Source organism: Astyanax mexicanus, chromosome 15, assembly GCF_023375975.1.
Source record: "Astyanax mexicanus isolate ESR-SI-001 chromosome 15, AstMex3_surface, whole genome shotgun sequence".
Classification (NCBI taxonomy): Eukaryota; Metazoa; Chordata; class Actinopteri; order Characiformes; family Acestrorhamphidae; genus Astyanax; species Astyanax mexicanus.
The window spans coordinates 40,802,487-40,815,007 of NC_064422.1; positions in this window are offsets into that span (position 1 = coordinate 40,802,487).

The following is a 12,521-nucleotide window of genomic DNA, read 5'->3' on the forward strand; positions in this document are numbered from 1 at the left end:
CTCTTCAGAGTGCATTTTTCCCCACTTTCAGCCCATACAGTGAGTAGCTATTAGCACAGCAACCCAGCAGATCAAACAAAGCCACTATTTGGGCAAAACAGCAATTGATGCACATAAAATAGGTAACACCTTAATTTTGGGATTTTTTTCATCATTAAAAATTATTGTTCTGCATTGTAGATTAATACTAAAATTATCCAAACTATAAAGAAAAATAAATTAGATTTAGATTTTTCAAAGTAGCACCTCTTGCTTAGATAGAGACAGTTTTACACATCTTGGCTGGGTTGTCTCAGTCAGCTTTATGAGGTAGAGTCACCTGGAAATCAGGCTTTCAGTTAACAGCTGTGCTGAACTCATCAAGAGTTAATTACTTGAATTTCTTGTCTCTTAATAAAGTGTTTGAGAGCATCAGTTAAAGTAAAGTAGTGAAGAGGTAGAGTTACAGGTATACAGTGAATAGCTCTATGTGAGTAACGTTCTAATCCAGATTATGGCAAGAAAAGAAACACTAATACATTCAAGAACTTTTAAAAAGACATTTAAAAACGTTATGATGAAACTGGCTCTCATCAGGACTGCTTTAGGAAAGTAAGTGAAAGAGTTTTCTCTGTTGTACAGGATAAGTTCATCAGAGTTACCAGCCTCAGAATATTAGACATGCAAACAATTGCTTAATTTACATTTGTTTTTAAGGGATTTAAAACTGTGCAAGTGCTATAAAACGTATATAAAATAGTAAAAAGTAAAAACAACAGTTAAATTTACTGTAGCTATTTTTTCAACCCTACAAGCAGCTTTTATATTGAACACTGTGTAAAAAAGAACCTCCTTATTACACTGCCTGGCCAAAAACAAAAAAAAAATTACCTGGATTTAAGTAAGTAAATGATGTGGGGTTGGTTGATGCTGCAGTTGGTCTGCAGGTTTAGGTTCAGCAACAGTATGTGCTGAAAGAATGAGGTTTTAGGCTACTTTAAGTAAAACAAAATGTTTAATTTGAGGAATTGATTAATATATATATATATATATATATATATATATATATATATATATATATATATATATATATGTTTATAATTAGTATAATTTGAAATGACTTTCAGTTGTTGAGGCTACTCTAATATACAGGATACGGCACTGAATTATAAAAGTACCAATATATATTGGTACTTTTATAATTACCAATATATCGCAATTCAGAAAAAAATATCGTGATATAGTTTTTGATCCATATCGCCCAGCCCTAATCATTTCTGATTCTGATAATTCTGGTAGGGGTATGACCTCCATATTCATAAGCTCCCCCTCGTGTATAAAGACACATGTCATCTGTCTGGTTAATGAATGTGACATCGTACACGTTCCCTTAAACACCGGGCACAAAGTGATGCGGGCTGGAAGACACGATGCCACGTTAAGGTCGGCACAGAAATGCACTTTATGCAGGTAGTGTCGATGTCTCCGCCGCGCCGACCGCAGAAGCCTTAATGGCTCGGGGAGGACGTTCTTCTCTTACAAACAGATCACTTTCACACTCCGCAGCGCCTGTGCTGCCACCATGTCTGTGAAGCCACTTTTCCACGGGCCAACACATCTAGATGTCTGCCACAAAGTGTTTGAAAGCATGCTATTTTCTCCCTTATCCCTATAGATTGGAGAGACATGCTGCGCTACTGTTGGGAGAGATATGTTTTCTTATCGTGGGGAAGGGGGGAGGGGGACTGTTTTGTTTTTTTCCTGTGAAATCGAGCAAGGCTGGTGCCGGCGTTCGCGCCGCTGGCTTTAAAGAGGCTGGTGCCGGCGCTGCTGGTGGGGGCTGGAGTGGTGGTGGTAGTGGTGGTGATGGAGGGGTGGCGGGTGGTGCAGCTTTCCATTACCTGTTTGTGCATTCCGAGAGAGAAAGAGGGATGATAACAAGACTTTATCTACTGTGGCAAACCTTCCTCCTCCACGAGTCTTTCCTGCTTTCCTGCTCTGCAGAGGGAACTGCATAACACTATACTCAATCCAGGGTCAATCCAAAGAGGCTTCAGGGTCAACAGTCTGCACTGATGACCTCCCACTGTACAATGTAACAATATAATCTCTCAAAACACAAGAGAGAGGAGTGGAGTTCATCTACTTAAACAATATGGATAAATATATTTATGTTTCAGTGAGTATATTGAAAGATAATGACCGCCTCTTACACTTCGGTAGAAGATAAAGTATCATCTCAAGCTTTTTCTCTTTAAGTAAAAGTGTAAAAGCAGATTGTGGACTCAAGCAGTTTGGACTGTGTGTCTCTCCACTCTTCCTCCAGACTCTGCTCCCTTGATTTACTTTAAATGAAATGTAAAATTTACTGATGATCAGTGATGGTTTGGAGAGACATGTCATCTGCTGGTGTTGATCCACTGTGTTTTATTATCAAGTCTAAAGTCAGTGCAGTTTTGTTTTCCCACAAAATCTTACAGCACTTCATGCTTCCCTCTGCTACTGACAACTTTTATGAAGATGTGGATTTCATTTTCCAGCAGGACTTGGCACACTGCCCACAGGTTTCTGAGATACTGACTTTTTGCTGTAAGCCATAAACTTAAACTTAAAATAGATCTATATAATGTATGAGTTTCACATTTTCAACTGAAATACTGAAATAAAGTAACTTTTCAATGCTATTCTATTTTTTTGAGATTTTTTTGTAGCGTGTCTCAATTTCTCTATAAAGCTAATATACAGCTCTGAAAGAGATTACTTCATTTTCTGAATCAGTTTTTTTATTTTGCTATTTATAGGTTTATGTTTGAGTAAAATGAACATTGTTGTTTTATTCTATAAACTACAGACAACATTTCTCCCAAATTCCAAATAAAAATATTGTCATTTAGAGCATTTATTTGCAGAAAATGAGAAATGGCTGAAATAACAAAAAAGATGCAGAGCTTTCAGACCTCAAATAATGCAAAGAAAACAAGTTCATATTCATAAAGAGTTTTAAAAATTCAGAAATCAATATTTGGTGTAATAACCCTGTTTTTTTTTATTACAGCTTTCATGCATCTTGGCATCATGTTCTCCTCCACCAGTCTTACACACTGCTTTTGGATAACTTTATGCTGCTTTACTCCTGGTGCAAAAATTCAAGCAGTTCAGTTTGGTTTGATGGTTTGTGATCATCCATCTTCCTCTTGATTAGATTTTAGAGGTTTTGATTTTGGTAAAATCGTATTTTTTCAGAGCTTTATGTACGTATATTAAAATTTTAGCATTTACTAAACATGGCATTGGCTTCATAAAACATTTATAGGTGAAAACATATAAATATTGGTTAATATTTAGCAACGTAGTTCATCTCTATGAATTTTAACCTTTCAAACATTTCAAACACTATCCCATAATCCCACACTGATGCATCTCATTAAAAGAAAGTAATGTAAAACTACTAAACGGTTGCAATTTTACAGCTTGGGGCTAAAAGCGTCTAATTGGAGCAGCAGGAGAGCCGTAAAAGCTCTTATTTCACGCGTGTTTTCAGGCCGTCACCCTCCTCAACAACACTCTCTCTTCAAAGAGAGAACATCACATCTGCTTCTTTTGATCCTACATCCAACAAACACCACAGCTTCGCCGAAACTCCGCCCATCGCAGCACTGCGGCCGGGATTTCACACACAACAGCAGAGGAGAAGAACGAGATGAAGTGCAGAGACTCTCAGTCAGATAGAGTGGAGCTTTATTTCTGGGTCAATATTATCTCGTGTTTAACTGTGTGGTCAGTCACACTGAGAAAAAGAGGAGAAGAAAAAAAAAAACGAGTGAATGATTTCATTCTTCATTCTTATGTGTGTGTGTGTGTGTCTGTGTGTCTGAAACCTCCTGAACCACATGGGTGGCATGAATGGGCTTGAAATCTATGAATTTTATGTGGATTTAAGCCAATTTCATAAACATGTCATTGGCCTCAACATTAATATATTTACATGAAAAATGTATGTGTACATTATCAGCCCATATAATACACTGGATATTGACCTCCACAAATATCAATTGACTTACTAAAGTTACTGTATAAAACAAAAGCATCTTGGCATCATGTTCTCCACCTCCACCAGTCTTACACACTGTTTTTGGGTAGCTTTATGTTTTAACACTACTGGTGCAAAAATTCAAGCAGTTCAGTTTGGTTTGATGTTCAGCTTGTGATTATCCATCTTCTTCTTGATTATATTCCAGATTTTTTTCAATTTGGTAAAATCTTTGAAATTCCTTGAAATGTTAAAATAAAACTGACAACTGCATTTAATCAGTTGTTAACCACTAATACAGGTTTAGGGTTTAATGGATAAAAAATAATCACAGTTTAAATCGTAATCACAATATTCTGTGGGGAAAAAAATGCAATTAGATATTTTGCCAAAATCATTTTGCTATAATCAAATTGGTGGGCAACACAGCACTAAACAATATAGTGACTGCTATTTTTGTGATAATAATATATATAAAAAAAAACTCATTATGAAAAAACACTGAATTTTATTAATTTCAAGTATATTTTACTGCAAACAAAAGAAAGATTTATTTTATTTACATTGTTTTACACATAAATTAATAAAAAAAATCTATACTGTGTTTTTGAAAGAAAAAAAAAAATATATATATATATTCTTATTTTTTATTTGCCTGCATCTAGGGCAGCCTAGAATGCCCATTCTAAACTACCATATTTTTCGCACTATAAAGTGCACCGGATTATAAGGCGCACCATCAATGAACGTCTATTTTATGGTCTATTTTTATACATAAGGCACACCGGATTATTAGGCGCATTATATACAACTCTAGTAAGGAACGGGGTGTCGCCATGTTTTCCTTCTAATTTAGCAGACCTGTAAAGCTAAAATGAGATAAGATAAGTTAAGTAAACAAAACTGGAGCATTAGCATATGCGGATAACCGCTAGTGTTAATGCTAATGCTGCTCCAGCAGTGCTAGCTGGGGTTAGCAGCAGGCTACAGGCCGATAATACTCAACTCTCGACAGCCAAATAGTAAGTGCATAGTAGGGTTAGAGGCTAATGCTAATACTGCTTCAGTCTCAGTGCTGGATAATTAAACTGAAACTCCTGTCTAACTCTGTAAACCAGGGGTGTCCAAACTTTTTTTGTTGGGGGCCAGAAGGAGAAATATATTTGAAGTCACGGACCACAGACTCTGTAATAAAACAAATAATGAAATATACCACTTTAAATAATACTATTTTCCTGATTATTTCATTTACACACCATTTTACTTGACTTACTATCTTTATCTTTGACAGTGTTGTGTAAACTAAGATTTTTCAAATTGATGTTTAATTTCATGATGTCTCTTAATATTAAACTCCTTAATTACGCCAACTTTTAGACTCTTTGGTCCGTTTTTCGGCGCTAGAAATGCGCACTCTCTCCACTTTTAGACTCTTTGGCCCGTTTCTGACACCTAGCGTTCAAACTTTGAATCTCACATTATAAAAACCTGCTTAACAGCGGGCCAACTTTCATTCTATTTCTAAAATACCTTGCGGGTCGCTCTTCAAAAAAGGAAACGGGCCACAAATGGCCCGCGGGCCGTAGTTTGGACACCCCTGCTGTAAACCTTCAGCAGAGTGGATTTACTGCTCCTTAATACCGGACTGGTAGAATTCATACATAAGGAGCACCGGATTATAAGGCACACTGTTGATTTTTGGGAAAATTAAAGGAATTTAAGTGAGTGAGAAAAATACGGTAGGTGTCGGCCAAAATATTGATATCGCAATATATTGTATAGTTTTCATTTGCAATACATTGTCAATACTCCACATGGAGGCATGAATATGGTAACTACATATGGTAAACCTTCTGTGAAGAATATTGGTTGTTACATTCTATGAAACTGACACCAATGAATCCATAATTCCTTGTATTGATTTTTTAGTATTTTATTAATTATTTGAGTATTCTATCCTCATTTTTTAACACAGATGTTGTGAAGTATCGAAGAGAATTGTATTGTGATATATTGAGTATCGCTGAATCACGGTATCGTGATATCATCGTATCGTAAGGTACCCTGTGATTCCCAGCACTATTCTGAACCACATGGATGGCACGGTTGGGCTCATCCTAATTTAGGCTGCTGTGTGTGGTCTGCGCGAGTGTGTGTCTCTATGCTAAAGGCTACACAAGTAAGTGTTTGTATTTATGAGTGTGTGTGTGTGTGTGTGTGTGTGTGTATGGTTTATGATTGCGCGAGTGTAAGGCAGCATGGTCGTGTGTTTGCACTGAAACCACAGTAACGCCGAGGCTGCAGGAACACACTGGAAAACTTCAGAGCTGCCCACAGGCACAGGCTCTGTTTAAAGTCTGGCAGATCACACGGCCTCGTTCAGCTCAACGTCCTCTGCAAACATGTGGCTGCAATTGAGTGGAACAGCCCCTCCCCCTCCCCCCGTCCAGCGCCGTGTAAACATCCCGGGTCCGCTCGGCTCTCTGAACCACACTCGCCCGTCCCGACTGATCCACCACACTAATCCAAACCTAAACTCTCACTTTGAACCAATCAAAACCCAGGCCTCCCAATTACTGATCCACCGCACTAATCCAAACCTAAACTCTCACTTAGAACCAATCAAAACCCAGGCCTCCTAATTACTGATCTGCTGCACTAATCCAAACCTAAACTCTCACTTAGAACCAATCAAAACCCAGAACTCCCAATTACCCGCAGTAATACCGAGCAGAGCGTCTCCAACCAGCCTGTTCCCCGGAACAATCCAACAAACAATCCAACAAACAACCCAACAAACAACCCAACATACAACCAAACAACCCAAAATACAACCAACTAATCCAAACCTATACTCTAACTTAGACCCAATCAAAACCCAGGCTTCCCAATTACCTGCAGTAATGCCAAGCAGAGTGTCTCCAACCGGCCTGCTCCCCGAAACAACCCCACAAAAAACCTAACAAACAACCCAACATACAACCAAACAACCCAACATACAACCAAACAACCCAACATACAACCAACTAATCCAAACCTATACTCTCACTTAGACCCAATCAAAACCCGGGCCTCCCAATTACCTGCAGTAATGCCAAGCAAGCAAGTCTCCAGATTGCCTGCTCCCCGAAAAAAAAAAAAAAAAAACATAAACACCTACAACAATGCAACAAACAACACATCATACAACCCAACATACAACCCAACATATAACCCAACAAACAACTTAAACAATGCAACAAACAACCCAATACGACCCAACATACAACCCAACAAACAACTTAACAACTCAACGAACAACCCAACAACCAACCAACTCCAACAACAAACTAATCCAAACCTAAACTCTCACTAAGACCCAATCAAAACCCAGACAGTAATACCGAGCAGAGCACGCAAAACCGGCCTGCTCCCCAAAACAATCCAACAAAAAAAAACAACAAAAAAACTAACATACAACCCAACATACAACTCAACAACTAAACATGCAATCCAAAATACTGCTGCACAAATCCAAATCTAAACTCTTACTTAAGCCCAATCAAAACCCACAGAAAACCAAAAAAAAAACAACCTAACAAACAAACCAACAAACCTTGCTGTTCTGTTTAAGAGCCAGGTGCACTCTGACTTTGGCGGATTGCTATTTTAACAGTGCAGCTTATTGTTGATGTAAAAGTTGGGTTTGTGAACTGTTGTGCTTGTGTGTTGAACGAGCAGGGATGTACACACATCAGGAGCAATTTTGCTAGAAGGTAAATCTATGCAGATATAAGTTCAATTCCAACATTTCAGTAATACAGAATCAGCCTTGATAAATATAAGCATGAAAAATATTAGCCCAAAATGTTAATCCATGTCCATTAGGTCCTACTTCAACATTTCACAAATGTAGTTTTGGCCTCTACATATATGCTAAATATCTGATCAGAGTCCAGAGTGTTTCTAAACCAGGCTGTTCACTAGGAGCGGATCAGCCATGATCCCTTCTCGTTCTGCACAGAGGTGCGTGTGTAAATATACATTCCTCACATGACTGGTGTGTTTGTGCGTGTGTGTTATTAATGTTCAGCGGTGCAGGGGGGGAGGTGGGCTGGAGGGCGATCTGCACTCCGACAGACCAATCAAGCTCCAATAATTACGAGGCAGGAAACCCGCTGATTGCCCAGGTCTGTCTCTGTCTGAGATGCAGGGTTAGGGGTTAATCCACAGCCGCCGCTGCTGCTGCTGCTCCTCCCCTCCCCAACCAAACACACGCCGCCCGAGAGGAAGCAGAGGAGAACTACAGCCTCAGACCTGGAGACGGGCTCGGCTGGTGGGGCCTGGGAAAGGAGGCCTGTAGGCGAAGGACCCTGAGCTCTGCTGAAGCTCTACAGCTACGCTGACATAATTATCCAGTGTTTGATTTTTTTTAGCTTAACATTTTCCAGGTTTTTCCTGGACATATTACATGACGTCTGTTTCTGATAGCATACAGAGAATGGGGCATATTTATCAACAAGTTCTTGGTTATTTCCACACTGGTCCCTGATACACAGATCTGCACCCAAAAGCTAAATTCTGAGCTAGTTAAGTACTTAAGTACTAAAATACTGTATCTGTATCTACTGGAGTATTATTTTTACTTCACTACTGTACTTAAGTACTAAAATGCTATATCTGTATGTACTGGAGTATTATTTTTACTACACTACTGTACTTAAGTACTAAAATGCTAGATCTGTATGTACTGGAGTATTATTTTTACTTAAGTACTAAAAAGCTGTATTTGTATCTACTAAAGTATTATTTTTACTTAATTACTAAAAAGCTGTATTTGTATCTACTAAAGTATTATTTTTACTTAATTACTAAAATGCTGTATCTGTATCTACTGGAGTATTATTTTTACTTCACTACTGTACTTAAGTACTAAAATGCTGTATCTGTATCTACTGGAGTATTATTGATTTTTACTTCACTACTGTACTTAAGTACTAAAATGCTGTATCTGTATCTACTGGAGTATTATTGATTTTACTTCACTACTGTACTTAAGTACTAAAATGCTGTATCTGTATCTACTGGAGTATTATTTTTACTTAAGTACTAAAACGCTGTATCTGTATCTACTGACATAATTATTGAGTATATGATTTTTTTTTTTTAGCTTAACATTTTCCAGGTTTTTCCTGGACATATTGCATGACGTCTGTTTCTGATAGCATACAGAGAATGGGGCATATTTATCAACGAGTTCTTGGCTATTTTCATACTGGTCCATGATACACAAATCTGCACCCAGAAGCTAAATTCTGGGCTAGAACTTATTTAAGAGATACTTAAAATTTTTATCAGATTTGTAACAGAAGTCAATGATCCAGAATGTCATGATACTAATAATAATGCACTCCATATCTCCATATATCCAGGATTAAAGTAAAATAAATGATCCTGGAAAGATATAATATATAGTCTCTAGTAAATATATAATGGGAGACAGTGTGATTTTTTTTTCTCACTAAAAACAGCAAAAAAAAAAAGTAGTACCCTGATGTGATTAATTATGGCACAATATTTTAGGGTATAATATTGTTAAATATTATTGCGTACAATAAAAAATGGCTCATTCACACAGGTTACACTCAACTTAATCTGTGTCTCAAAAAGTGACCAAACACAACATTAGGGGTGGGCAATATTATATCGTATACAATATATCGTGATACAGAAATATCATGATATTAAAAATCCATATCGTGATCATAGGGCTGTTCTGTCTTAAAAGTAGTCTATTATTTACTGTGAAGCTTTAGGTGTATTTATTGTATAATTGTTTTAGTTTGCAGTTTATATGCATGCACTAAATATTCTGCAGTATTATTTGCTGCTTTATATTATTTTATGCTATATTATTTATTTTGCCACATTATGATTATACTGTTATACTCTGAGGGTGTGGCGGAAATAATTGCTGAATAATCGACTAATTGAAAATTTTTAATCAGATTAGTTGACTAACAAAATAATCATTAGTTGCAGCCCAAGCAGTGAGATCCTACCTGAGAGGGAAGCCGATGCGGTAAGCCATGATGATCCAGAGAGAAGGAACCGAGCAGACTGATCAGACTCTGAGGTAAGATTCCCTGTTCTGAGGTATTTTCCAGGCAGTAAATCTCCAATAAGGCGTCCACAAATCCCTCAGTTAAAGTAGAGAAGAACTGTTGAGAAAAAAAAGAGAATAGTTAAGAACAATTAAAAACGTATTTGTGCAAGAGTTAGATATTCACTAAAATGGCTATACATGGCCAGAACCAAAACCCAGAAACAAAAAATAAAAAATAATAATGAAGGACCCAATTTTAAGGATATATAGCACATTCTGCACATTTTAAATATCAAATTTAATTACTTTTAAGACCTTTTTAGTACCTCTCACAATAAAAAATAATACAATTACTGTGGCAAAAAAAATTATAAACTAGGTGACAGTACACAAAAAGTTTTAGTGAATTAAAATAAAAAAATAAAAAATCAGTCCACCTTAAGGAACATTACAGACTTTTTTAATTGTTTTATTATTGTTTTTTATTATTATTATCAATTATACTGTCAATTATAACAAGAAAACATCAAAAAAGAGAGAAAAAAGAAGAAATAAAAAATTACCCATTTTGACCATGTCTTAACAATTTTTTCTTTTGTAAACGGAGTGAAAAGGTGATTTTTTCCATATATATATATATATATATATATATATATATATATATATATATATATATATATATATATATATATATATATATATCGTTCACTTGATCAATCCAATTGTCTATTAGAGGAGGTTCAGAAGTACTGACTTTCTATTAGCATAAAATATTTAAAATAACTATCAAATAAACATAAAAGTGCACTGTTAAGAGAACTCAACAAAAAAAACTTTTAATTACTCTTAAGTACTTTTCCAAAAACACTGGAAGAATACTTGGCATGTTCCTCAGATCTCCACTATTTCCATTTTCAGAATATGGTAATAATATATGCAATAAAAGAATAAACATAAAAGTGCGCTGTTAAAAGAACTTAACAAAACAGCATTTTAATTACTTAGTACTTTTCCAAAAACACTGGCAAAATATTTATAGTTATGAATAAGAAGTACAAAAAAAAGAATGTGATTATATTTTAGTGTTTTGCAGTCAATCTGGGTTTTATTCCACAGTTATCTACATTTAACATGAAATTAATCCTTTGCTTACATTTTTCTCATTCCTCACTTTTTCTCAGATATAATTTAATGCCTCCCCTCTTAACATTACAGACATTTTACCTTAAATATGTCAAACTGGTATAGGTCATTTGCGCATTACACGGGTGGATTTAGAGCATGTCTGTGATTTTTTGGTATCATGAGGGTGCAAAAAGCATGTAAACGCGCAAACGTCATGTACTAATTCTCTTAATTAATCATGGGTGTGTTTAATTTTAGGCGTAACCTGAAATAAACCAATCAGTGTGCCAGTTGTCAATCCCTTTAAGAGGCAGGTGAGCTCTGACTTTGGTGTGTCTCAGCAGAGACAGATACTGACCTGCACGTTCACACTGTGAAGATACACCAGCAGCTCATCATTCAAATGGTATTTGATTATTTAGGAGTATTTTATCCTCTTCAGTAACAGATGCTGTGAATTAGCACGGGCTGCACGATATTGGAAAGAATTACATTGCAAATGTTCTTTTTTCGACTATATCTATATATCGCGATATTAAACCATGCAGGGCTAATTATGTCACCAGCCCCGCCCCCACCCGCGAGCTGTCTCGGTACAATCAAGAGCTGAGTCAGCGCCGAGCTCTCAAAACCCGAGGAAAACAGCAAAAGAACAGTAATCGGCCCTTTAATCAGGCATTTAAATGGCTTTTTAAAAGGTAAATCAGAATGTTTTTTCTGGGATTAAAAGCGTGAATTCAGCTGTAACTGGAAATATCTGCCCTGCAAAACTGTGCTGGACTGAGGTGCACAGCTTTCAACACGTGCTCACGTTTACAAGCACGTGCCCAACCATGTGGATGGAGGCCATGCTTGCAGTTACCTCGTATTTACTCCTGCCTCCCCCCCTCCCCCACGTGCTTCTCAGGAAGTAGCAGACTGTCACTCACACAGATACAGAGACAGCGCTGTGTATCTACTTCTTGCGTCAAGAATCAAAGCACTGCAACATGCCGTGTTTGATTTAATTGCCTTAAGTGACATTGCACGTCCTGCAATGTGAATATTGCGCATGCGCACATCACGATGACGATTCTTGGATATATCTGACGATATCATGATTATAGGTCTGTCACAATAATTGCAAAATCGATTAATCGAACAATAAATGAACATGACCTCAACAATTTTTGATAATCGTGATATCGTCTATTGTGTTTATTTGTATGTTTGTTCAAACGTATAACAGTGAACAGTATTTTAGTCAGTCATGCTTCAATAACTGTGACTCCGTACACACAGTGTGGACTAAAATAGGTGAAG